This window comes from Carassius auratus, unplaced genomic scaffold, assembly GCF_003368295.1.
Source record: "Carassius auratus strain Wakin unplaced genomic scaffold, ASM336829v1 scaf_tig00042159, whole genome shotgun sequence".
Taxonomy (NCBI): domain Eukaryota; kingdom Metazoa; phylum Chordata; class Actinopteri; order Cypriniformes; family Cyprinidae; genus Carassius; species Carassius auratus.
The window spans coordinates 40017-64489 of record NW_020526702.1 but is presented as its reverse complement, the minus strand read 5'-3'; the positions used below and the strand labels follow the sequence as shown (position 1 = coordinate 64489).

Below are 24473 nucleotides of genomic sequence, written 5' to 3'. Positions count from 1 at the left end.
GGGGCGGAGGGCTAACCGTTGGTGAGGATGGTAGAGATGCAAATCACACCTCTGGCTGACCGCCTGGGCCTTCATACTTACCTGGCAGGGGAGACACCATGATCAAGAAGGCGGTTCACCCAGGGCGAGGCTTGTCCATTGCACTCCGGCCATGCTGACCCCTGCGAATTCCCCAAATGCGGGAATCTCGACTGCATAATTTATGGTAGTGGGGGACTGCGTTCGCGCTCTCCCCTGAAATTGTTGGTGAAACAAAGCAGAAGAGGTTTTTACAGTTTTTTATTTATTTTCCTTTCAGAATGGGGAGTTCTGTCACATGCGAGATTTGTGTTGTGCGCCTGTGAAACAAAGTCACTTGCGCTCTTGAAAAATCGGACCCTGGTGGGTAGTTTAGTTCGAACATAGCGCAGACCTTACTTTGAAAGTAGATTGGACTGACTGCAGCCTAGCTGTAACTGTCTCCATGTTGTTTGGTTGTCCTTTTTTTCGATTCGTATTAATTTTGTTGTCGCTTACAGCGACACCTAGTGGCCTGTCGCCGCGCCCTTTTTCACCTGGCCTCGGACTGAGCCCCTGCACAGGTGTGCCGATTTGGGTGAAGGGATCTCACTCCTTCCTGGAGTTATAGCCATTCGAGCCACCTCGGACACGCCACCTTAGCACGCTTTGAGGTCCCCTCGCCAAGGTGAATGGAAATTTCCTCTATTTTTGGATGATTATTGACACTCAGACTCCAGAGAAGCTTTCTGTGCTGATTTGGGTGGGACTGGGCCAAATACCTGGCGCCAGGTTGCAAAAGAAGGTTTTCGACAAAATCCAAAATACCCGAAAATTTCGTCAGAGCGACGGGCCAATCTGAGACCTGCGTCTCGTTCGGCTCGAGCCAAGGATTCCGGTGACATAAGGCACGTGGCTCTGCGACCAACCGTTTGGGAGTTACGAGCGATGCCGTACTTTCCGTCGCTGCAGTTCCACCGTCAGGCCGATCGGGACAAGGCCCGGTGACGTTGCAGACAGGGGAGGGTACTACCATCCCGCAGTGTTGCAGGTGTTTTCATCTTTGTTTGATTGTCCATTTACATTACATTTTCCCTATTTTTCAGCTTACGGCGCCACCTAGTGGCCTGTCGCCGCGTCCCTTTTCGCCTGGCCTCGGACTGAGCCCCTGCACAGGTGTGCCGATTTGGGTGAAGGGATCTCACTCCTTCCTGGAGTTATAGCCATTCGAGCCACCTCGGACACGCCACCTTAGCACGTTTTGAGGTCCCCTCGCCAAGGTGAATGGAAATTTCCTCTATTTTTGGATGATTATTGACACTCAGACTCCAGAGAAGCTTTCTGTGCTGATTTGGGTGGGACTGGGCCAAATACCTGGCGCCAGGTTGCAAAAGAAGGTTTTCGACAAAATCCAAAATACCCGAAAATTTCGTCAGAGCGACGGGCCAATCTGAGACCTGCGTCTCGTTCGGCTCGAGCCAAGGATTCCGGTGTCATAAGGCACGTGGCTCTGCGACCAACCGTTTGGGAGTTACGAGCCATGCCGTACTTTCCGTCAGGCCGATCGGGACGAGGCCCGGTGACGTTGTAGACAGGGGAGGGTACTACCCAGATAGCACACTTACGTCTGCAAGATGTCTGTTAAAGAACTGTTGATCTGGAAAGCATCTGCCATCTACAAACGTCTGACATACGCCTTTCAGATGTCAGTTTTATATACCTTCTAAATCATAAACATCTAAAAGACATCTAATTGACATCTATCTGACATCTAAAAGGCAGTGTTGGGGAGTAACTAGTTACATGTAACAGCATTACGTAATTTAATTACAAAATGAATGTAACTGTAATTAGTTACAGTTACGAAGAAAAAATTAGTAATTAAATTAAAGTTACTTATGAAATTTTTAACGATTACAAAGGCAATTACATTTGAATATTTACACACATCCACATACAGATTTCACTGATTTCTTTCCCAAATTGCACTGACTGTTCTGAGACATACGCCCTAATAATTTCCAGAATTTTAACAGAATTTTTTGTTTTTCCCAGTCCGCCCTTCCTGTAAATTAATGGCAAAAACATGCAGTTTCATTTAATACAAATAGGCCTACTGAAGCTTGCAGTGTTGTCAGCCTCTGCCGCCTCAATATAGGAGTACATGAGCACATAAACATCATTTCTAGAACTGCTCTGTGTCACGTCATGCATTTTACCTATCATATCATATACAAAGAGACAGCAGTTTAAAAAAACACCAATGTTTCAGGAGTTTATTATACAGGAATGACACATGCTTATTAGATAACTGTATTTGAGTTGATGTATATGTTTTTATTTATTATTATTTAATTTTCACAAATTTAGAAAAGTAATCTAAAAGTACTCAAAAGTAATTAGTTACATTACTTTAATAAAGTAATTGAAAAAGTTATACTACTATAACATTTTAAACAGGGTAACTTGTAATCTGTAACCTATTACATTTCCAAAGTAACCTTCCAAACACTGCTAAAAGGAGACGTCCAATAGACGTATTGCAGATGAGCAAACAGCCTTAAAACTACATCTTGCAGATGTAAATTCATATGTCAAATAGACGTCTCCTAGATGTATGTGTGCTATCAGGGTACCATCCCCCAGCGTTTTTAGGTCTCCCAAAACTTACCAAAGCCGAGATGGGCATCGCCGTGTCCGGCTTCCTCCCTGCTGCGTCTTAGCAGCATCGCTTCTCGGCCTTTTGGCTAAGATCAAGTGTAGTATCTGTTCTTATCAGTTTAATATCTGATACGTCCCCCATCCGGGGACTACATATTAAATGGATTTTTAGATCACGGAGCTGGAGCCGGGGCTTGCTCCGTCCACTCCATGCATCGGCCTGGTATTGCAGTGTCTCCAGGAACGGTGTGCTTTCCCTTTTTGGGGATTGCCATTTATTGTGTCGAATAGCAGAACAAGGAATGAGAGCTGCCGTTGCAGATGCTGTGGTTTATTGCAAACTTTTTTCCTGATGTGTCCACCTGGGGTCTTGGACTCTTCCACTAACGATGCACCCACCTGAGGTCTTGAAGTCTTTCACAGACGAGGTGACGCATCGAATCAGGTGTGTTTGTTTAAAGAGAGTCATCTAAAACTGGCGTTGGGAAGCACCGGCCCATGAGCTTGGCAGTTTCCAGGCCAGTAACGGAAGGCACCCGTCCTTCCTTTCCTGGAGGGGGGGCGGAGGGCTAACCGTTGGTGAGGATGGTAGAGATGCAAATCACACCTCTGGCTGACCGCCTGGGCCTTCATACTTACCTGGCAGGGGAGACACCATGATCAAGAAGGCGGTTCACCCAGGGCGAGGCTTGTCCATTGCACTCCGGCCATGCTGACCCCTGCGAATTCCCCAAATGCGGGAATCTCGACTGCATAATTTATGGTAGTGGGGGACTGCGTTCGCGCTCTCCCCTGAAATTGTTGGTGAAACAAAGCAGAAGAGGTTTTTACAGTTTTTTATTTATTTTCCTTTCAGAATGGGGAGTTCTGTCACATGCGAGATTTGTGTTGTGCGCCTGTGAAACAAAGTCACTTGCGCTCTTGAAAAATCGGACCCTGGTGGGTAGTTTAGTTCGAACATAGCGCAGACCTTACTTTGAAAGTAGATTGGACTGACTGCAGCCTAGCTGTAACTGTCTCCATGTTGTTTGGTTGTCCTTTTTTTCGATTCGTATTAATTTTGTTGTCGCTTACAGCGACACCTAGTGGCCTGTCGCCGCGCCCTTTTTCACCTGGCCTCGGACTGAGCCCCTGCACAGGTGTGCCGATTTGGGTGAAGGGATCTCACTCCTTCCTGGAGTTATAGCCATTCGAGCCACCTCGGACACGCCACCTTAGCACGCTTTGAGGTCCCCTCGCCAAGGTGAATGGAAATTTCCTCTATTTTTGGATGATTATTGACACTCAGACTCCAGAGAAGCTTTCTGTGCTGATTTGGGTGGGACTGGGCCAAATACCTGGCGCCAGGTTGCAAAAGAAGGTTTTCGACAAAATCCAAAATACCCGAAAATTTCGTCAGAGCGACGGGCCAATCTGAGACCTGCGTCTCGTTCGGCTCGAGCCAAGGATTCCGGTGTCATAAGGCACGTGGCTCTGCGACCAACCGTTTGGGAGTTACGAGCCATGCCGTACTTTCCGTCAGGCCGATCGGGACGAGGCCCGGTGACGTTGTAGACAGGGGAGGGTACTACCCAGATAGCACACTTACGTCTGCAAGATGTCTGTTAAAGAACTGTTGATCTGGAAAGCATCTGCCATCTACAAACGTCTGACATACGCCTTTCAGATGTCAGTTTTATATACCTTCTAAATCATAAACATCTAAAAGACATCTAATTGACATCTATCTGACATCTAAAAGGCAGTGTTGGGGAGTAACTAGTTACATGTAACAGCATTACGTAATTTAATTACAAAATGAATGTAACTGTAATTAGTTACAGTTACGAAGAAAAAATTAGTAATTAAATTAAAGTTACTTATGAAATTTTTAACGATTACAAAGGCAATTACATTTGAATATTTACACACATCCACATACAGATTTCACTGATTTCTTTCCCAAATTGCACTGACTGTTCTGAGACATACGCCCTAATAATTTCCAGAATTTTAACAGAATTTTTTGTTTTTCCCAGTCCGCCCTTCCTGTAAATTAATGGCAAAAACATGCAGTTTCATTTAATACAAATAGGCCTACTGAAGCTTGCAGTGTTGTCAGCCTCTGCCGCCTCAATATAGGAGTACATGAGCACATAAACATCATTTCTAGAACTGCTCTGTGTCACGTCATGCATTTTACCTATCATATCATATACAAAGAGACAGCAGTTTAAAAAAACACCAATGTTTCAGGAGTTTATTATACAGGAATGACACATGCTTATTAGATAACTGTATTTGAGTTGATGTATATGTTTTTATTTATTATTATTTAATTTTCACAAATTTAGAAAAGTAATCTAAAAGTACTCAAAAGTAATTAGTTACATTACTTTAATAAAGTAATTGAAAAAGTTATACTACTATAACATTTTAAACAGGGTAACTTGTAATCTGTAACCTATTACATTTCCAAAGTAACCTTCCAAACACTGCTAAAAGGAGACGTCCAATAGACGTATTGCAGATGAGCAAACAGCCTTAAAACTACATCTTGCAGATGTAAATTCATATGTCAAATAGACGTCTCCTAGATGTATGTGTGCTATCAGGGTACCATCCCCCAGCGTTTTTAGGTCTCCCAAAACTTACCAAAGCCGAGATGGGCATCGCCGTGTCCGGCTTCCTCCCTGCTGCGTCTTAGCAGCATCGCTTCTCGGCCTTTTGGCTAAGATCAAGTGTAGTATCTGTTCTTATCAGTTTAATATCTGATACGTCCCCCATCCGGGGACTACATATTAAATGGATTTTTAGATCACGGAGCTGGAGCCGGGGCTTGCTCCGTCCACTCCATGCATCGGCCTGGTATTGCAGTGTCTCCAGGAACGGTGTGCTTTCCCTTTTTGGGGATTGCCATTTATTGTGTCGAATAGCAGAACAAGGAATGAGAGCTGCCGTTGCAGATGCTGTGGTTTATTGCAAACTTTTTTCCTGATGTGTCCACCTGGGGTCTTGGACTCTTCCACTAACGATGCACCCACCTGAGGTCTTGAAGTCTTTCACAGACGAGGTGACGCATCGAATCAGGTGTGTTTGTTTAAAGAGAGTCATCTAAAACTGGCGTTGGGAAGCACCGGCCCATGAGCTTGGCAGTTTCCAGGCCAGTAACGGAAGGCACCCGTCCTTCCTTTCCTGGAGGGGGGGCGGAGGGCTAACCGTTGGTGAGGATGGTAGAGATGCAAATCACACCTCTGGCTGACCGCCTGGGCCTTCATACTTACCTGGCAGGGGAGACACCATGATCAAGAAGGCGGTTCACCCAGGGCGAGGCTTGTCCATTGCACTCCGGCCATGCTGACCCCTGCGAATTCCCCAAATGCGGGAATCTCGACTGCATAATTTATGGTAGTGGGGGACTGCGTTCGCGCTCTCCCCTGAAATTGTTGGTGAAACAAAGCAGAAGAGGTTTTTACAGTTTTTTATTTATTTTCCTTTCAGAATGGGGAGTTCTGTCACATGCGAGATTTGTGTTGTGCGCCTGTGAAACAAAGTCACTTGCGCTCTTGAAAAATCGGACCCTGGTGGGTAGTTTAGTTCGAACATAGCGCAGACCTTACTTTGAAAGTAGATTGGACTGACTGCAGCCTAGCTGTAACTGTCTCCATGTTGTTTGGTTGTCCTTTTTTTCGATTCGTATTAATTTTGTTGTCGCTTACAGCGACACCTAGTGGCCTGTCGCCGCGCCCTTTTTCACCTGGCCTCGGACTGAGCCCCTGCACAGGTGTGCCGATTTGGGTGAAGGGATCTCACTCCTTCCTGGAGTTATAGCCATTCGAGCCACCTCGGACACGCCACCTTAGCACGCTTTGAGGTCCCCTCGCCAAGGTGAATGGAAATTTCCTCTATTTTTGGATGATTATTGACACTCAGACTCCAGAGAAGCTTTCTGTGCTGATTTGGGTGGGACTGGGCCAAATACCTGGCGCCAGGTTGCAAAAGAAGGTTTTCGACAAAATCCAAAATACCCGAAAATTTCGTCAGAGCGACGGGCCAATCTGAGACCTGCGTCTCGTTCGGCTCGAGCCAAGGATTCCGGTGTCATAAGGCACGTGGCTCTGCGACCAACCGTTTGGGAGTTACGAGCCATGCCGTACTTTCCGTCAGGCCGATCGGGACGAGGCCCGGTGACGTTGTAGACAGGGGAGGGTACTACCCAGATAGCACACTTACGTCTGCAAGATGTCTGTTAAAGAACTGTTGATCTGGAAAGCATCTGCCATCTACAAACGTCTGACATACGCCTTTCAGATGTCAGTTTTATATACCTTCTAAATCATAAACATCTAAAAGACATCTAATTGACATCTATCTGACATCTAAAAGGCAGTGTTGGGGAGTAACTAGTTACATGTAACAGCATTACGTAATTTAATTACAAAATGAATGTAACTGTAATTAGTTACAGTTACGAAGAAAAAATTAGTAATTAAATTAAAGTTACTTATGAAATTTTTAACGATTACAAAGGCAATTACATTTGAATATTTACACACATCCACATACAGATTTCACTGATTTCTTTCCCAAATTGCACTGACTGTTCTGAGACATACGCCCTAATAATTTCCAGAATTTTAACAGAATTTTTTGTTTTTCCCAGTCCGCCCTTCCTGTAAATTAATGGCAAAAACATGCAGTTTCATTTAATACAAATAGGCCTACTGAAGCTTGCAGTGTTGTCAGCCTCTGCCGCCTCAATATAGGAGTACATGAGCACATAAACATCATTTCTAGAACTGCTCTGTGTCACGTCATGCATTTTACCTATCATATCATATACAAAGAGACAGCAGTTTAAAAAAACACCAATGTTTCAGGAGTTTATTATACAGGAATGACACATGCTTATTAGATAACTGTATTTGAGTTGATGTATATGTTTTTATTTATTATTATTTAATTTTCACAAATTTAGAAAAGTAATCTAAAAGTACTCAAAAGTAATTAGTTACATTACTTTAATAAAGTAATTGAAAAAGTTATACTACTATAACATTTTAAACAGGGTAACTTGTAATCTGTAACCTATTACATTTCCAAAGTAACCTTCCAAACACTGCTAAAAGGAGACGTCCAATAGACGTATTGCAGATGAGCAAACAGCCTTAAAACTACATCTTGCAGATGTAAATTCATATGTCAAATAGACGTCTCCTAGATGTATGTGTGCTATCAGGGTACCATCCCCCAGCGTTTTTAGGTCTCCCAAAACTTACCAAAGCCGAGATGGGCATCGCCGTGTCCGGCTTCCTCCCTGCTGCGTCTTAGCAGCATCGCTTCTCGGCCTTTTGGCTAAGATCAAGTGTAGTATCTGTTCTTATCAGTTTAATATCTGATACGTCCCCCATCCGGGGACTACATATTAAATGGATTTTTAGATCACGGAGCTGGAGCCGGGGCTTGCTCCGTCCACTCCATGCATCGGCCTGGTATTGCAGTGTCTCCAGGAACGGTGTGCTTTCCCTTTTTGGGGATTGCCATTTATTGTGTCGAATAGCAGAACAAGGAATGAGAGCTGCCGTTGCAGATGCTGTGGTTTATTGCAAACTTTTTTCCTGATGTGTCCACCTGGGGTCTTGGACTCTTCCACTAACGATGCACCCACCTGAGGTCTTGAAGTCTTTCACAGACGAGGTGACGCATCGAATCAGGTGTGTTTGTTTAAAGAGAGTCATCTAAAACTGGCGTTGGGAAGCACCGGCCCATGAGCTTGGCAGTTTCCAGGCCAGTAACGGAAGGCACCCGTCCTTCCTTTCCTGGAGGGGGGGCGGAGGGCTAACCGTTGGTGAGGATGGTAGAGATGCAAATCACACCTCTGGCTGACCGCCTGGGCCTTCATACTTACCTGGCAGGGGAGACACCATGATCAAGAAGGCGGTTCACCCAGGGCGAGGCTTGTCCATTGCACTCCGGCCATGCTGACCCCTGCGAATTCCCCAAATGCGGGAATCTCGACTGCATAATTTATGGTAGTGGGGGACTGCGTTCGCGCTCTCCCCTGAAATTGTTGGTGAAACAAAGCAGAAGAGGTTTTTACAGTTTTTTATTTATTTTCCTTTCAGAATGGGGAGTTCTGTCACATGCGAGATTTGTGTTGTGCGCCTGTGAAACAAAGTCACTTGCGCTCTTGAAAAATCGGACCCTGGTGGGTAGTTTAGTTCGAACATAGCGCAGACCTTACTTTGAAAGTAGATTGGACTGACTGCAGCCTAGCTGTAACTGTCTCCATGTTGTTTGGTTGTCCTTTTTTTCGATTCGTATTAATTTTGTTGTCGCTTACAGCGACACCTAGTGGCCTGTCGCCGCGCCCTTTTTCACCTGGCCTCGGACTGAGCCCCTGCACAGGTGTGCCGATTTGGGTGAAGGGATCTCACTCCTTCCTGGAGTTATAGCCATTCGAGCCACCTCGGACACGCCACCTTAGCACGCTTTGAGGTCCCCTCGCCAAGGTGAATGGAAATTTCCTCTATTTTTGGATGATTATTGACACTCAGACTCCAGAGAAGCTTTCTGTGCTGATTTGGGTGGGACTGGGCCAAATACCTGGCGCCAGGTTGCAAAAGAAGGTTTTCGACAAAATCCAAAATACCCGAAAATTTCGTCAGAGCGACGGGCCAATCTGAGACCTGCGTCTCGTTCGGCTCGAGCCAAGGATTCCGGTGTCATAAGGCACGTGGCTCTGCGACCAACCGTTTGGGAGTTACGAGCCATGCCGTACTTTCCGTCAGGCCGATCGGGACGAGGCCCGGTGACGTTGTAGACAGGGGAGGGTACTACCCAGATAGCACACTTACGTCTGCAAGATGTCTGTTAAAGAACTGTTGATCTGGAAAGCATCTGCCATCTACAAACGTCTGACATACGCCTTTCAGATGTCAGTTTTATATACCTTCTAAATCATAAACATCTAAAAGACATCTAATTGACATCTATCTGACATCTAAAAGGCAGTGTTGGGGAGTAACTAGTTACATGTAACAGCATTACGTAATTTAATTACAAAATGAATGTAACTGTAATTAGTTACAGTTACGAAGAAAAAATTAGTAATTAAATTAAAGTTACTTATGAAATTTTTAACGATTACAAAGGCAATTACATTTGAATATTTACACACATCCACATACAGATTTCACTGATTTCTTTCCCAAATTGCACTGACTGTTCTGAGACATACGCCCTAATAATTTCCAGAATTTTAACAGAATTTTTTGTTTTTCCCAGTCCGCCCTTCCTGTAAATTAATGGCAAAAACATGCAGTTTCATTTAATACAAATAGGCCTACTGAAGCTTGCAGTGTTGTCAGCCTCTGCCGCCTCAATATAGGAGTACATGAGCACATAAACATCATTTCTAGAACTGCTCTGTGTCACGTCATGCATTTTACCTATCATATCATATACAAAGAGACAGCAGTTTAAAAAAACACCAATGTTTCAGGAGTTTATTATACAGGAATGACACATGCTTATTAGATAACTGTATTTGAGTTGATGTATATGTTTTTATTTATTATTATTTAATTTTCACAAATTTAGAAAAGTAATCTAAAAGTACTCAAAAGTAATTAGTTACATTACTTTAATAAAGTAATTGAAAAAGTTATACTACTATAACATTTTAAACAGGGTAACTTGTAATCTGTAACCTATTACATTTCCAAAGTAACCTTCCAAACACTGCTAAAAGGAGACGTCCAATAGACGTATTGCAGATGAGCAAACAGCCTTAAAACTACATCTTGCAGATGTAAATTCATATGTCAAATAGACGTCTCCTAGATGTATGTGTGCTATCAGGGTACCATCCCCCAGCGTTTTTAGGTCTCCCAAAACTTACCAAAGCCGAGATGGGCATCGCCGTGTCCGGCTTCCTCCCTGCTGCGTCTTAGCAGCATCGCTTCTCGGCCTTTTGGCTAAGATCAAGTGTAGTATCTGTTCTTATCAGTTTAATATCTGATACGTCCCCCATCCGGGGACTACATATTAAATGGATTTTTAGATCACGGAGCTGGAGCCGGGGCTTGCTCCGTCCACTCCATGCATCGGCCTGGTATTGCAGTGTCTCCAGGAACGGTGTGCTTTCCCTTTTTGGGGATTGCCATTTATTGTGTCGAATAGCAGAACAAGGAATGAGAGCTGCCGTTGCAGATGCTGTGGTTTATTGCAAACTTTTTTCCTGATGTGTCCACCTGGGGTCTTGGACTCTTCCACTAACGATGCACCCACCTGAGGTCTTGAAGTCTTTCACAGACGAGGTGACGCATCGAATCAGGTGTGTTTGTTTAAAGAGAGTCATCTAAAACTGGCGTTGGGAAGCACCGGCCCATGAGCTTGGCAGTTTCCAGGCCAGTAACGGAAGGCACCCGTCCTTCCTTTCCTGGAGGGGGGGCGGAGGGCTAACCGTTGGTGAGGATGGTAGAGATGCAAATCACACCTCTGGCTGACCGCCTGGGCCTTCATACTTACCTGGCAGGGGAGACACCATGATCAAGAAGGCGGTTCACCCAGGGCGAGGCTTGTCCATTGCACTCCGGCCATGCTGACCCCTGCGAATTCCCCAAATGCGGGAATCTCGACTGCATAATTTATGGTAGTGGGGGACTGCGTTCGCGCTCTCCCCTGAAATTGTTGGTGAAACAAAGCAGAAGAGGTTTTTACAGTTTTTTATTTATTTTCCTTTCAGAATGGGGAGTTCTGTCACATGCGAGATTTGTGTTGTGCGCCTGTGAAACAAAGTCACTTGCGCTCTTGAAAAATCGGACCCTGGTGGGTAGTTTAGTTCGAACATAGCGCAGACCTTACTTTGAAAGTAGATTGGACTGACTGCAGCCTAGCTGTAACTGTCTCCATGTTGTTTGGTTGTCCTTTTTTCGATTCGTATTAATTTTGTTGTCGCTTACAGCGACACCCTAGTGGCCTGTCGCCGCGCCCTTTTTCACCTGGCCTCGGACTGAGCCCCTGCACAGGTGTGCCGATTTGGGTGAAGGGATCTCACTCCTTCCTGGAGTTATAGCCATTCGAGCCACCTCGGACACGGCCCACCTTAGCACGCTTGAGTCCCCTCGCCAAGGTGAATGGAAATTTCCTATTTTTTGGATGATTATTGACACTCAGACCTCCAGAGAAGCTTTCTGTGCTGATTGCTTGGACTCTTCCACTAACGATGCACCCACCTGAGGTCTTGAAGTCTTTCACAGACGAGGTGACGCATCGAATCAGGTGTGTTTGTTTAAAGAGAGTCATCTAAAACTGGCGTTGGGAAGCACCGGCCCATGAGCTTGGCAGTTTCCAGGCCAGTAACGGAAGGCACCCGTCCTTCCTTTCCTGGAGGGGGGGCGGAGGGCTAACCGTTGGTGAGGATGGTAGAGATGCAAATCACACCGCCCTGCACAGGTGTGCCGATTTGGTGAAGGGATCTCACTCCTTCCTGGAGTTATAGCCATTCGAGCCACCTCGACACGCCACCTTAGCACGCTTTGAGGTCCCCTGCCCAAGGTGAATGGAAATTTCCTCTATTTTGGATGATTATTGACACTCAGACTCCAGAGAAGCTTTCTGTGCTGATTGGGTGGGACTGGGCCAAATACCTGGCGCCAGGTTGCAAAAGAAGGTTTTCGACAAAATCCAAAATACCCGAAAATTTCGTCAGAGCGACGGGCCAATCTGAGACCTGCGTCTCGTTCGGCTCGAGCCAAGGATTCCGGTGTCATAAGGCACGTGGCTCTGCGACCAACCGTTTGGGAGTTACGAGCCATGCCGTACTTTCCGTCAGGCCGATCGGGACGAGGCCCGGTGACGTTGTAGACAGGGGAGGGTACTACCCAGATAGCACACTTACGTCTGCAAGATGTCTGTTAAAGAACTGTTGATCTGGAAAGCATCTGCCATCTACAAACGTCTGACATACGCCTTTCAGATGTCAGTTTTATATACCTTCTAAATCATAAACATCTAAAAGACATCTAATTGACATCTATCTGACATCTAAAAGGCAGTGTTGGGGAGTAACTAGTTACATGTAACAGCATTACGTAATTTAATTACAAAATGAATGTAACTGTAATTAGTTACAGTTACGAAGAAAAAATTAGTAATTAAATTAAAGTTACTTATGAAATTTTTAACGATTACAAAGGCAATTACATTTGAATATTTACACACATCCACATACAGATTTCACTGATTTCTTTCCCAAATTGCACTGACTGTTCTGAGACATACGCCCTAATAATTTCCAGAATTTTAACAGAATTTTTTGTTTTTCCCAGTCCGCCCTTCCTGTAAATTAATGGCAAAAACATGCAGTTTCATTTAATACAAATAGGCCTACTGAAGCTTGCAGTGTTGTCAGCCTCTGCCGCCTCAATATAGGAGTACATGAGCACATAAACATCATTTCTAGAACTGCTCTGTGTCACGTCATGCATTTTACCTATCATATCATATACAAAGAGACAGCAGTTTAAAAAAACACCAATGTTTCAGGAGTTTATTATACAGGAATGACACATGCTTATTAGATAACTGTATTTGAGTTGATGTATATGTTTTTATTTATTATTATTTAATTTTCACAAATTTAGAAAAGTAATCTAAAAGTACTCAAAAGTAATTAGTTACATTACTTTAATAAAGTAATTGAAAAAGTTATACTACTATAACATTTTAAACAGGGTAACTTGTAATCTGTAACCTATTACATTTCCAAAGTAACCTTCCAAACACTGCTAAAAGGAGACGTCCAATAGACGTATTGCAGATGAGCAAACAGCCTTAAAACTACATCTTGCAGATGTAAATTCATATGTCAAATAGACGTCTCCTAGATGTATGTGTGCTATCAGGGTACCATCCCCCAGCGTTTTTAGGTCTCCCAAAACTTACCAAAGCCGAGATGGGCATCGCCGTGTCCGGCTTCCTCCCTGCTGCGTCTTAGCAGCATCGCTTCTCGGCCTTTTGGCTAAGATCAAGTGTAGTATCTGTTCTTATCAGTTTAATATCTGATACGTCCCCCATCCGGGGACTACATATTAAATGGATTTTTAGATCACGGAGCTGGAGCCGGGGCTTGCTCCGTCCACTCCATGCATCGGCCTGGTATTGCAGTGTCTCCAGGAACGGTGTGCTTTCCCTTTTTGGGGATTGCCATTTATTGTGTCGAATAGCAGAACAAGGAATGAGAGCTGCCGTTGCAGATGCTGTGGTTTATTGCAAACTTTTTTCCTGATGTGTCCACCTGGGGTCTTGGACTCTTCCACTAACGATGCACCCACCTGAGGTCTTGAAGTCTTTCACAGACGAGGTGACGCATCGAATCAGGTGTGTTTGTTTAAAGAGAGTCATCTAAAACTGGCGTTGGGAAGCACCGGCCCATGAGCTTGGCAGTTTCCAGGCCAGTAACGGAAGGCACCCGTCCTTCCTTTCCTGGAGGGGGGGCGGAGGGCTAACCGTTGGTGAGGATGGTAGAGATGCAAATCACACCTCTGGCTGACCGCCTGGGCCTTCATACTTACCTGGCAGGGGAGACACCATGATCAAGAAGGCGGTTCACCCAGGGCGAGGCTTGTCCATTGCACTCCGGCCATGCTGACCCCTGCGAATTCCCCAAATGCGGGAATCTCGACTGCATAATTTATGGTAGTGGGGGACTGCGTTCGCGCTCTCCCCTGAAATTGTTGGTGAAACAAAGCAGAAGAGGTTTTTACAGTTTTTTATTTATTTTCCTTTCAGAATGGGGAGTTCTGTCACATGCGAGATTTGTGTTGTGCGCCTGTGAAACAAAGTCACTTGCGCTCTTGAAAAATCGGACCCTGGTGGGTAGTTTAGTTCGAACATAGCGCAGACCTTACTTTGAAAGTAGATTGGACTGACTGCAGCCTAGCTGTAACTGTCTCCATGTTGTTTGGTTGTCCTTTTTTTCGATTCGTATTAATTTTGTTGTCGCTTACAGCGACACCTAGTGGCCTGTCGCCGCGCCCTTTTTCACCTGGCCTCGGACTGAGCCCCTGCACAGGTGTGCCGATTTGGGTGAAGGGATCTCACTCCTTCCTGGAGTTATAGCCATTCGAGCCACCTCGGACACGCCACCTTAGCACGCTTTGAGGTCCCCTCGCCAAGGTGAATGGAAATTTCCTCTATTTTTGGATGATTATTGACACTCAGACTCCAGAGAAGCTTTCTGTGCTGATTTGGGTGGGACTGGGCCAAATACCTGGCGCCAGGTTGCAAAAGAAGGTTTTCGACAAAATCCAAAATACCCGAAAATTTCGTCAGAGCGACGGGCCAATCTGAGACCTGCGTCTCGTTCGGCTCGAGCCAAGGATTCCGGTGTCATAAGGCACGTGGCTCTGCGACCAACCGTTTGGGAGTTACGAGCCATGCCGTACTTTCCGTCAGGCCGATCGGGACGAGGCCCGGTGACGTTGTAGACAGGGGAGGGTACTACCCAGATAGCACACTTACGTCTGCAAGATGTCTGTTAAAGAACTGTTGATCTGGAAAGCATCTGCCATCTACAAACGTCTGACATACGCCTTTCAGATGTCAGTTTTATATACCTTCTAAATCATAAACATCTAAAAGACATCTAATTGACATCTATCTGACATCTAAAAGGCAGTGTTGGGGAGTAACTAGTTACATGTAACAGCATTACGTAATTTAATTACAAAATGAATGTAACTGTAATTAGTTACAGTTACGAAGAAAAAATTAGTAATTAAATTAAAGTTACTTATGAAATTTTTAACGATTACAAAGGCAATTACATTTGAATATTTACACACATCCACATACAGATTTCACTGATTTCTTTCCCAAATTGCACTGACTGTTCTGAGACATACGCCCTAATAATTTCCAGAATTTTAACAGAATTTTTTGTTTTTCCCAGTCCGCCCTTCCTGTAAATTAATGGCAAAAACATGCAGTTTCATTTAATACAAATAGGCCTACTGAAGCTTGCAGTGTTGTCAGCCTCTGCCGCCTCAATATAGGAGTACATGAGCACATAAACATCATTTCTAGAACTGCTCTGTGTCACGTCATGCATTTTACCTATCATATCATATACAAAGAGACAGCAGTTTAAAAAAACACCAATGTTTCAGGAGTTTATTATACAGGAATGACACATGCTTATTAGATAACTGTATTTGAGTTGATGTATATGTTTTTATTTATTATTATTTAATTTTCACAAATTTAGAAAAGTAATCTAAAAGTACTCAAAAGTAATTAGTTACATTACTTTAATAAAGTAATTGAAAAAGTTATACTACTATAACATTTTAAACAGGGTAACTTGTAATCTGTAACCTATTACATTTCCAAAGTAACCTTCCAAACACTGCTAAAAGGAGACGTCCAATAGACGTATTGCAGATGAGCAAACAGCCTTAAAACTACATCTTGCAGATGTAAATTCATATGTCAAATAGACGTCTCCTAGATGTATGTGTGCTATCAGGGTACCATCCCCCAGCGTTTTTAGGTCTCCCAAAACTTACCAAAGCCGAGATGGGCATCGCCGTGTCCGGCTTCCTCCCTGCTGCGTCTTAGCAGCATCGCTTCTCGGCCTTTTGGCTAAGATCAAGTGTAGTATCTGTTCTTATCAGTTTAATATCTGATACGTCCCCCATCCGGGGACTACATATTAAATGGATTTTTAGATCACGGAGCTGGAGCCGGGGCTTGCTCCGTCCACTCCATGCATCGGCCTGGTATTGCAGTGTCTCCAGGAACGGTGTGCTTTCCCTTTTTGGGGATTGCCATTTATTGTGTCGAATAGCAGAACAAGGAATGAGAGCTGCCGTTGCAGATGCTGTGGTTTATTGCAAACTTTTTTCCTGATGTGTCCACCTGGGGTCTTGGACTCTTCCACTAACGATGCACCCACCTGAGGTCTTGAAGTCTTTCACAGACGAGGTGACGCATCGAATCAGGTGTGTTTGTTTAAAGAGAGTCATCTAAAACTGGCGTTGGGAAGCACCGGCCCATGAGCTTGGCAGTTTCCAGGCCAGTAACGGAAGGCACCCGTCCTTCCTTTCCTGGAGGGGGGGCGGAGGGCTAACCGTTGGTGAGGATGGTAGAGATGCAAATCACACCTCTGGCTGACCGCCTGGGCCTTCATACTTACCTGGCAGGGGAGACACCATGATCAAGAAGGCGGTTCACCCAGGGCGAGGCTTGTCCATTGCACTCCGGCCATGCTGACCCCTGCGAATTCCCCAAATGCGGGAATCTCGACTGCATAATTTATGGTAGTGGGGGACTGCGTTCGCGCTCTCCCCTGAAATTGTTGGTGAAACAAAGCAGAAGAGGTTTTTACAGTTTTTTATTTATTTTCCTTTCAGAATGGGGAGTTCTGTCACATGCGAGATTTGTGTTGTGCGCCTGTGAAACAAAGTCACTTGCGCTCTTGAAAAATCGGACCCTGGTGGGTAGTTTAGTTCGAACATAGCGCAGACCTTACTTTGAAAGTAGATTGGACTGACTGCAGCCTAGCTGTAACTGTCTCCATGTTGTTTGGTTGTCCTTTTTTTCGATTCGTATTAATTTTGTTGTCGCTTACAGCGACACCTAGTGGCCTGTCGCCGCGCCCTTTTTCACCTGGCCTCGGACTGAGCCCCTGCACAGGTGTGCCGATTTGGGTGAAGGGATCTCACTCCTTCCTGGAGTTATAGCCATTCGAGCCACCTCGGACACGCCACCTTAGCACGCTTTGAGGTCCCCTCGCCAAGGTGAATGGAAATTTCCTCTATTTTTGGATGATTATTGACACTCAGACTCCAGAGAAGCTTTCTGTGCTGATTTGGGTGGGACTGGGCCAAATACCTGGCGCCAGGTTGCAAAAGAAGGTTTTCGACAAAATCCAAAATACCCGAAAATTTCGTCAGAGCGACGGGCCAATCTGAGACCTGCGTCTCGTTCGGCTCGAGCCAAGGATTCCGGTGTCATAAGGCACGTGGCTCTGCGACCAACCGTTTGGGAGTTACGAGCCATGCCGTACTTTCCGTCAGGCCGATCGGGACGAGGCCCGGTGACGTTGTAGACAGGGGAGGGTACTACCCAGATAGCACACTTACGTCTGCAAGATGTCTGTTAAAGAACTGTTGATCTGGAAAGCATCTGCCATCTACAAACGTCTGACATACGCCTTTCAGATGTCAGTTTTATATACCTTCTAAATCATAAACATCTAAAAGACATCTAATTGACATCTATCTGACATCTAAAAGGCAGTGTTGGGGAGTAACTAGTTACATGTAACAGCATTACGTAATTTAATTACAAAATGAATGTAACTGTAATTAGTTACAGTTACGAAGAAAAAATTAGTAATTAAATTAAAGTTACTTATGAAATTTTTAACGATTACAAAGGCAATTACATTTGAATATTTACACACATCCACATACAGATTTCACTGATTTCTTTCCCAAATTGCACTGACTGTTCTGAGACATACGCCCTAATAATTTCCAGAATTTTAACAGAATTTTTTGTTTTTCCCAGTCCGCCCTTCCTGTAAATTAATGGCAAAAACATGCAGTTTCATTTAATACAAATAGGCCTACTGAAGCTTGCAGTGTTGTCAGCCTCTGCCGCCTCAATATAGGAGTACATGAGCACATAAACATCATTTCTAGAACTGCTCTGTGTCACGTCATGCATTTTACCTATCATATCATATACAAAGAGACAGCAGTTTAAAAAAACACCAATGTTTCAGGAGTTTATTATACAGGAATGACACATGCTTATTAGATAACTGTATTTGAGTTGATGTATATGTTTTTATTTATTATTATTTAATTTTCACAAATTTAGAAAAGTAATCTAAAAGTACTCAAAAGTAATTAGTTACATTACTTTAATAAAGTAATTGAAAAAGTTATACTACTATAACATTTTAAACAGGGTAACTTGTAATCTGTAACCTATTACATTTCCAAAGTAACCTTCCAAACACTGCTAAAAGGAGACGTCCAATAGACGTATTGCAGATGAGCAAACAGCCTTAAAACTACATCTTGCAGATGTAAATTCATATGTCAAATAGACGTCTCCTAGATGTATGTGTGCTATCAGGGTACCATCCCCCAGCGTTTTTAGGTCTCCCAAAACTTACCAAAGCCGAGATGGGCATCGCCGTGTCCGGCTTCCTCCCTGCTGCGTCTTAGCAGCATCGCTTCTCGGCCTTTTGGCTAAGATCAAGTGTAGTATCTGTTCTTATCAGTTTAATATCTGATACGTCCCCCATCCGGGGACTACATATTAAATGGATTTTTAGATCACGGAGCTGGAGCCGGGGCTTGCTCCGTCCACTCCATGCATCGGCCTGGTATTGCAGTGTCTCCAGGAACGGTGTGCTTTCCCTTTTTGGGGATTGCCATTTATTGTGTCGAATAGCAGAACAAGGAATGAGAGCTGCCGTTGCAGATGCTGTGGTTTATTGCAAACTTTTTTCCTGATGTGTCCACCTGGGGTCTTGGACTCTTCCACTAACGATGCACCCACCTGAGGTCTTGAAGTCTTTCACAGACGAGGTGACGCATCGAATCAGGTGTGTTTGTTTAAAGAGAGTCATCTAAAACTGGCGTTGGGAAGCACCGGCCCATGAGCTTGGCAGTTTCCAGGCCAGTAACGGAAGGCACCCGTCCTTCCTTTCCTGGAGGGGGGGCGGAGGGCTAACCGTTGGTGAGGATGGTAGAGATGCAAATCACACCTCTGGCTGACCGCCTGGGCCTTCATACTTACCTGGCAGGGGAGACACCATGATCAAGAAGGCGGTTCACCCAGGGCGAGGCTTGTCCATTGCACTCCGGCCATGCTGACCCCTGCGAATTCCCCAAATGCGGGAATCTCGACTGCATAATTTATGGTAGTGGGGGACTGCGTTCGCGCTCTCCCCTGAAATTGTTGGTGAAACAAAGCAGAAGAGGTTTTTACAGTTTTTTATTTATTTTCCTTTCAGAATGGGGAGTTCTGTCACATGCGAGATTTGTGTTGTGCGCCTGTGAAACAAAGTCACTTGCGCTCTTGAAAAATCGGACCCTGGTGGGTAGTTTAGTTCGAACATAGCGCAGACCTTACTTTGAAAGTAGATTGGACTGACTGCAGCCTAGCTGTAACTGTCTCCATGTTGTTTGGTTGTCCTTTTTTTCGATTCGTATTAATTTTGTTGTCGCTTACAGCGACACCTAGTGGCCTGTCGCCGCGCCCTTTTTCACCTGGCCTCGGACTGAGCCCCTGCACAGGTGTGCCGATTTGGGTGAAGGGATCTCACTCCTTCCTGGAGTTATAGCCATTCGAGCCACCTCGGACACGCCACCTTAGCACGCTTTGAGGTCCCCTCGCCAAGGTGAATGGAAATTTCCTCTATTTTTGGATGATTATTGACACTCAGACTCCAGAGAAGCTTTCTGTGCTGATTTGGGTGGGACTGGGCCAAATACCTGGCGCCAGGTTGCAAAAGAAGGTTTTCGACAAAATCCAAAATACCCGAAAATTTCGTCAGAGCGACGGGCCAATCTGAGACCTGCGTCTCGTTCGGCTCGAGCCAAGGATTCCGGTGTCATAAGGCACGTGGCTCTGCGACCAACCGTTTGGGAGTTACGAGCCATGCCGTACTTTCCGTCAGGCCGATCGGGACGAGGCCCGGTGACGTTGTAGACAGGGGAGGGTACTACCCAGATAGCACACTTACGTCTGCAAGATGTCTGTTAAAGAACTGTTGATCTGGAAAGCATCTGCCATCTACAAACGTCTGACATACGCCTTTCAGATGTCAGTTTTATATACCTTCTAAATCATAAACATCTAAAAGACATCTAATTGACATCTATCTGACATCTAAAAGGCAGTGTTGGGGAGTAACTAGTTACATGTAACAGCATTACGTAATTTAATTACAAAATGAATGTAACTGTAATTAGTTACAGTTACGAAGAAAAAATTAGTAATTAAATTAAAGTTACTTATGAAATTTTTAACGATTACAAAGGCAATTACATTTGAATATTTACACACATCCACATACAGATTTCACTGATTTCTTTCCCAAATTGCACTGACTGTTCTGAGACATACGCCCTAATAATTTCCAGAATTTTAACAGAATTTTTTGTTTTTCCCAGTCCGCCCTTCCTGTAAATTAATGGCAAAAACATGCAGTTTCATTTAATACAAATAGGCCTACTGAAGCTTGCAGTGTTGTCAGCCTCTGCCGCCTCAATATAGGAGTACATGAGCACATAAACATCATTTCTAGAACTGCTCTGTGTCACGTCATGCATTTTACCTATCATATCATATACAAAGAGACAGCAGTTTAAAAAAACACCAATGTTTCAGGAGTTTATTATACAGGAATGACACATGCTTATTAGATAACTGTATTTGAGTTGATGTATATGTTTTTATTTATTATTATTTAATTTTCACAAATTTAGAAAAGTAATCTAAAAGTACTCAAAAGTAATTAGTTACATTACTTTAATAAAGTAATTGAAAAAGTTATACTACTATAACATTTTAAACAGGGTAACTTGTAATCTGTAACCTATTACATTTCCAAAGTAACCTTCCAAACACTGCTAAAAGGAGACGTCCAATAGACGTATTGCAGATGAGCAAACAGCCTTAAAACTACATCTTGCAGATGTAAATTCATATGTCAAATAGACGTCTCCTAGATGTATGTGTGCTATCAGGGTACCATCCCCCAGCGTTTTTAGGTCTCCCAAAACTTACCAAAGCCGAGATGGGCATCGCCGTGTCCGGCTTCCTCCCTGCTGCGTCTTAGCAGCATCGCTTCTCGGCCTTTTGGCTAAGATCAAGTGTAGTATCTGTTCTTATCAGTTTAATATCTGATACGTCCCCCATCCGGGGACTACATATTAAATGGATTTTTAGATCACGGAGCTGGAGCCGGGGCTTGCTCCGTCCACTCCATGCATCGGCCTGGTATTGCAGTGTCTCCAGGAACGGTGTGCTTTCCCTTTTTGGGGATTGCCATTTATTGTGTCGAATAGCAGAACAAGGAATGAGAGCTGCCGTTGCAGATGCTGTGGTTTATTGCAAACTTTTTTCCTGATGTGTCCACCTGGGGTCTTGGACTCTTCCACTAACGATGCACCCACCTGAGGTCTTGAAGTCTTTCACAGACGAGGTGACGCATCGAATCAGGTGTGTTTGTTTAAAGAGAGTCATCTAAAACTGGCGTTGGGAAGCACCGGCCCATGAGCTTGGCAGTTTCCAGGCCAGTAACGGAAGGCACCCGTCCTTCCTTTCCTGGAGGGGGGGCGGAGGGCTAACCGTTGGTGAGGATGGTAGAGATGCAAATCACACCTCTGGCTGACCGCCTGGGCCTTCATACTTACCTGGCAGGGGAGACACCATGATCAAGAAGGCGGTTCACCCAGGGCGAGGCTTGTCCATTGCACTCCGGCCATGCTGACCCCTGCGAATTCCCCAAATGCGGGAATCTCGACTGCATAATTTATGGTAGTGGGGGACTGCGTTCGCGCTCTCCCCTGAAATTGTTGGTGAAACAAAGCAGAAGAGGTTTTTACAGTTTTTTATTTATTTTCCTTTCAGAATGGGGAGTTCTGTCACATGCGAGATTTGTGTTGTGCGCCTGTGAAACAAAGTCACTTGCGCTCTTGAAAAATCGGACCCTGGTGGGTAGTTTAGTTCGAACATAGCGCAGACCTTACTTTGAAAGTAGATTGGACTGACTGCAGCCTAGCTGTAACTGTCTCCATGTTGTTTGGTTGTCCTTTTTTTCGATTCGTATTAATTTTGTTGTCGCTTACAGCGACACCTAGTGGCCTGTCGCCGCGCCCTTTTTCACCTGGCCTCGGACTGAGCCCCTGCACAGGTGTGCCGATTTGGGTGAAGGGATCTCACTCCTTCCTGGAGTTATAGCCATTCGAGCCACCTCGGACACGCCACCTTAGCACGCTTTGAGGTCCCCTCGCCAAGGTGAATGGAAATTTCCTCTATTTTTGGATGATTATTGACACTCAGACTCCAGAGAAGCTTTCTGTGCTGATTTGGGTGGGACTGGGCCAAATACCTGGCGCCAGGTTGCAAAAGAAGGTTTTCGACAAAATCCAAAATACCCGAAAATTTCGTCAGAGCGACGGGCCAATCTGAGACCTGCGTCTCGTTCGGCTCGAGCCAAGGATTCCGGTGTCATAAGGCACGTGGCTCTGCGACCAACCGTTTGGGAGTTACGAGCCATGCCGTACTTTCCGTCAGGCCGATCGGGACGAGGCCCGGTGACGTTGTAGACAGGGGAGGGTACTACCCAGATAGCACACTTACGTCTGCAAGATGTCTGTTAAAGAACTGTTGATCTGGAAAGCATCTGCCATCTACAAACGTCTGACATACGCCTTTCAGATGTCAGTTTTATATACCTTCTAAATCATAAACATCTAAAAGACATCTAATTGACATCTATCTGACATCTAAAAGGCAGTGTTGGGGAGTAACTAGTTACATGTAACAGCATTACGTAATTTAATTACAAAATGAATGTAACTGTAATTAGTTACAGTTACGAAGAAAAAATTAGTAATTAAATTAAAGTTACTTATGAAATTTTTAACGATTACAAAGGCAATTACATTTGAATATTTACACACATCCACATACAGATTTCACTGATTTCTTTCCCAAATTGCACTGACTGTTCTGAGACATACGCCCTAATAATTTCCAGAATTTTAACAGAATTTTTTGTTTTTCCCAGTCCGCCCTTCCTGTAAATTAATGGCAAAAACATGCAGTTTCATTTAATACAAATAGGCCTACTGAAGCTTGCAGTGTTGTCAGCCTCTGCCGCCTCAATATAGGAGTACATGAGCACATAAACATCATTTCTAGAACTGCTCTGTGTCACGTCATGCATTTTACCTATCATATCATATACAAAGAGACAGCAGTTTAAAAAAACACCAATGTTTCAGGAGTTTATTATACAGGAATGACACATGCTTATTAGATAACTGTATTTGAGTTGATGTATATGTTTTTATTTATTATTATTTAATTTTCACAAATTTAGAAAAGTAATCTAAAAGTACTCAAAAGTAATTAGTTACATTACTTTAATAAAGTAATTGAAAAAGTTATACTACTATAACATTTTAAACAGGGTAACTTGTAATCTGTAACCTATTACATTTCCAAAGTAACCTTCCAAACACTGCTAAAAGGAGACGTCCAATAGACGTATTGCAGATGAGCAAACAGCCTTAAAACTACATCTTGCAGATGTAAATTCATATGTCAAATAGACGTCTCCTAGATGTATGTGTGCTATCAGGGTACCATCCCCCAGCGTTTTTAGGTCTCCCAAAACTTACCAAAGCCGAGATGGGCATCGCCGTGTCCGGCTTCCTCCCTGCTGCGTCTTAGCAGCATCGCTTCTCGGCCTTTTGGCTAAGATCAAGTGTAGTATCTGTTCTTATCAGTTTAATATCTGATACGTCCCCCATCCGGGGACTACATATTAAATGGATTTTTAGATCACGGAGCTGGAGCCGGGGCTTGCTCCGTCCACTCCATGCATCGGCCTGGTATTGCAGTGTCTCCAGGAACGGTGTGCTTTCCCTTTTTGGGGATTGCCATTTATTGTGTCGAATAGCAGAACAAGGAATGAGAGCTGCCGTTGCAGATGCTGTGGTTTATTGCAAACTTTTTTCCTGATGTGTCCACCTGGGGTCTTGGACTCTTCCACTAACGATGCACCCACC

The 24473-nt window shown here is 44.4% G+C and overlaps 18 non-coding genes across 18 annotated transcripts; all 18 read left to right on the top strand.

Moving 5' to 3' along the window:
• The first annotated feature begins 73 nt into the window (after positions 1–73).
• Positions 74–237, top strand: LOC113085705 (U1 spliceosomal RNA). Its single transcript, XR_003284400.1, has one exon. It is a non-coding gene; the product is annotated as a U1 spliceosomal RNA (small nuclear RNA).
• A 2487-nt stretch (positions 238–2724) lies between these two features.
• LOC113085737 (U2 spliceosomal RNA) lies at positions 2725–2915 on the top strand. The gene has a single exon (XR_003284431.1). It is a non-coding gene; the product is annotated as a U2 spliceosomal RNA (small nuclear RNA).
• A 374-nt stretch (positions 2916–3289) lies between these two features.
• On the top strand, positions 3290–3453 carry LOC113085704 (U1 spliceosomal RNA). Its single transcript, XR_003284399.1, has one exon. It is a non-coding gene; the product is annotated as a U1 spliceosomal RNA (small nuclear RNA).
• Positions 3454–5348: 1895 nt separating this feature from the next.
• On the top strand, positions 5349–5539 carry LOC113085735 (U2 spliceosomal RNA). The gene has a single exon (XR_003284430.1). It is a non-coding gene; the product is annotated as a U2 spliceosomal RNA (small nuclear RNA).
• Positions 5540–5913: 374 nt separating this feature from the next.
• LOC113085703 (U1 spliceosomal RNA) lies at positions 5914–6077 on the top strand. The gene has a single exon (XR_003284398.1). It is a non-coding gene; the product is annotated as a U1 spliceosomal RNA (small nuclear RNA).
• A 1895-nt stretch (positions 6078–7972) lies between these two features.
• LOC113085734 (U2 spliceosomal RNA) lies at positions 7973–8163 on the top strand. The gene has a single exon (XR_003284429.1). It is a non-coding gene; the product is annotated as a U2 spliceosomal RNA (small nuclear RNA).
• A 374-nt stretch (positions 8164–8537) lies between these two features.
• LOC113085702 (U1 spliceosomal RNA) lies at positions 8538–8701 on the top strand. Its single transcript, XR_003284397.1, has one exon. It is a non-coding gene; the product is annotated as a U1 spliceosomal RNA (small nuclear RNA).
• A 1895-nt stretch (positions 8702–10596) lies between these two features.
• Positions 10597–10787, top strand: LOC113085733 (U2 spliceosomal RNA). Its single transcript, XR_003284428.1, has one exon. It is a non-coding gene; the product is annotated as a U2 spliceosomal RNA (small nuclear RNA).
• Positions 10788–11161: 374 nt separating this feature from the next.
• On the top strand, positions 11162–11325 carry LOC113085701 (U1 spliceosomal RNA). The gene has a single exon (XR_003284396.1). It is a non-coding gene; the product is annotated as a U1 spliceosomal RNA (small nuclear RNA).
• A 2318-nt stretch (positions 11326–13643) lies between these two features.
• Positions 13644–13834, top strand: LOC113085731 (U2 spliceosomal RNA). Its single transcript, XR_003284426.1, has one exon. It is a non-coding gene; the product is annotated as a U2 spliceosomal RNA (small nuclear RNA).
• Positions 13835–14208: 374 nt separating this feature from the next.
• On the top strand, positions 14209–14372 carry LOC113085699 (U1 spliceosomal RNA). The gene has a single exon (XR_003284395.1). It is a non-coding gene; the product is annotated as a U1 spliceosomal RNA (small nuclear RNA).
• Positions 14373–16267: 1895 nt separating this feature from the next.
• On the top strand, positions 16268–16458 carry LOC113085730 (U2 spliceosomal RNA). Its single transcript, XR_003284425.1, has one exon. It is a non-coding gene; the product is annotated as a U2 spliceosomal RNA (small nuclear RNA).
• Positions 16459–16832: 374 nt separating this feature from the next.
• LOC113085697 (U1 spliceosomal RNA) lies at positions 16833–16996 on the top strand. Its single transcript, XR_003284393.1, has one exon. It is a non-coding gene; the product is annotated as a U1 spliceosomal RNA (small nuclear RNA).
• Positions 16997–18891: 1895 nt separating this feature from the next.
• On the top strand, positions 18892–19082 carry LOC113085729 (U2 spliceosomal RNA). Its single transcript, XR_003284424.1, has one exon. It is a non-coding gene; the product is annotated as a U2 spliceosomal RNA (small nuclear RNA).
• Positions 19083–19456: 374 nt separating this feature from the next.
• Positions 19457–19620, top strand: LOC113085696 (U1 spliceosomal RNA). The gene has a single exon (XR_003284392.1). It is a non-coding gene; the product is annotated as a U1 spliceosomal RNA (small nuclear RNA).
• Positions 19621–21515: 1895 nt separating this feature from the next.
• On the top strand, positions 21516–21706 carry LOC113085728 (U2 spliceosomal RNA). The gene has a single exon (XR_003284423.1). It is a non-coding gene; the product is annotated as a U2 spliceosomal RNA (small nuclear RNA).
• A 374-nt stretch (positions 21707–22080) lies between these two features.
• Positions 22081–22244, top strand: LOC113085695 (U1 spliceosomal RNA). Its single transcript, XR_003284391.1, has one exon. It is a non-coding gene; the product is annotated as a U1 spliceosomal RNA (small nuclear RNA).
• A 1895-nt stretch (positions 22245–24139) lies between these two features.
• Positions 24140–24330, top strand: LOC113085727 (U2 spliceosomal RNA). The gene has a single exon (XR_003284422.1). It is a non-coding gene; the product is annotated as a U2 spliceosomal RNA (small nuclear RNA).
• The last annotated feature ends 143 nt before the right edge of the window (positions 24331–24473 follow it).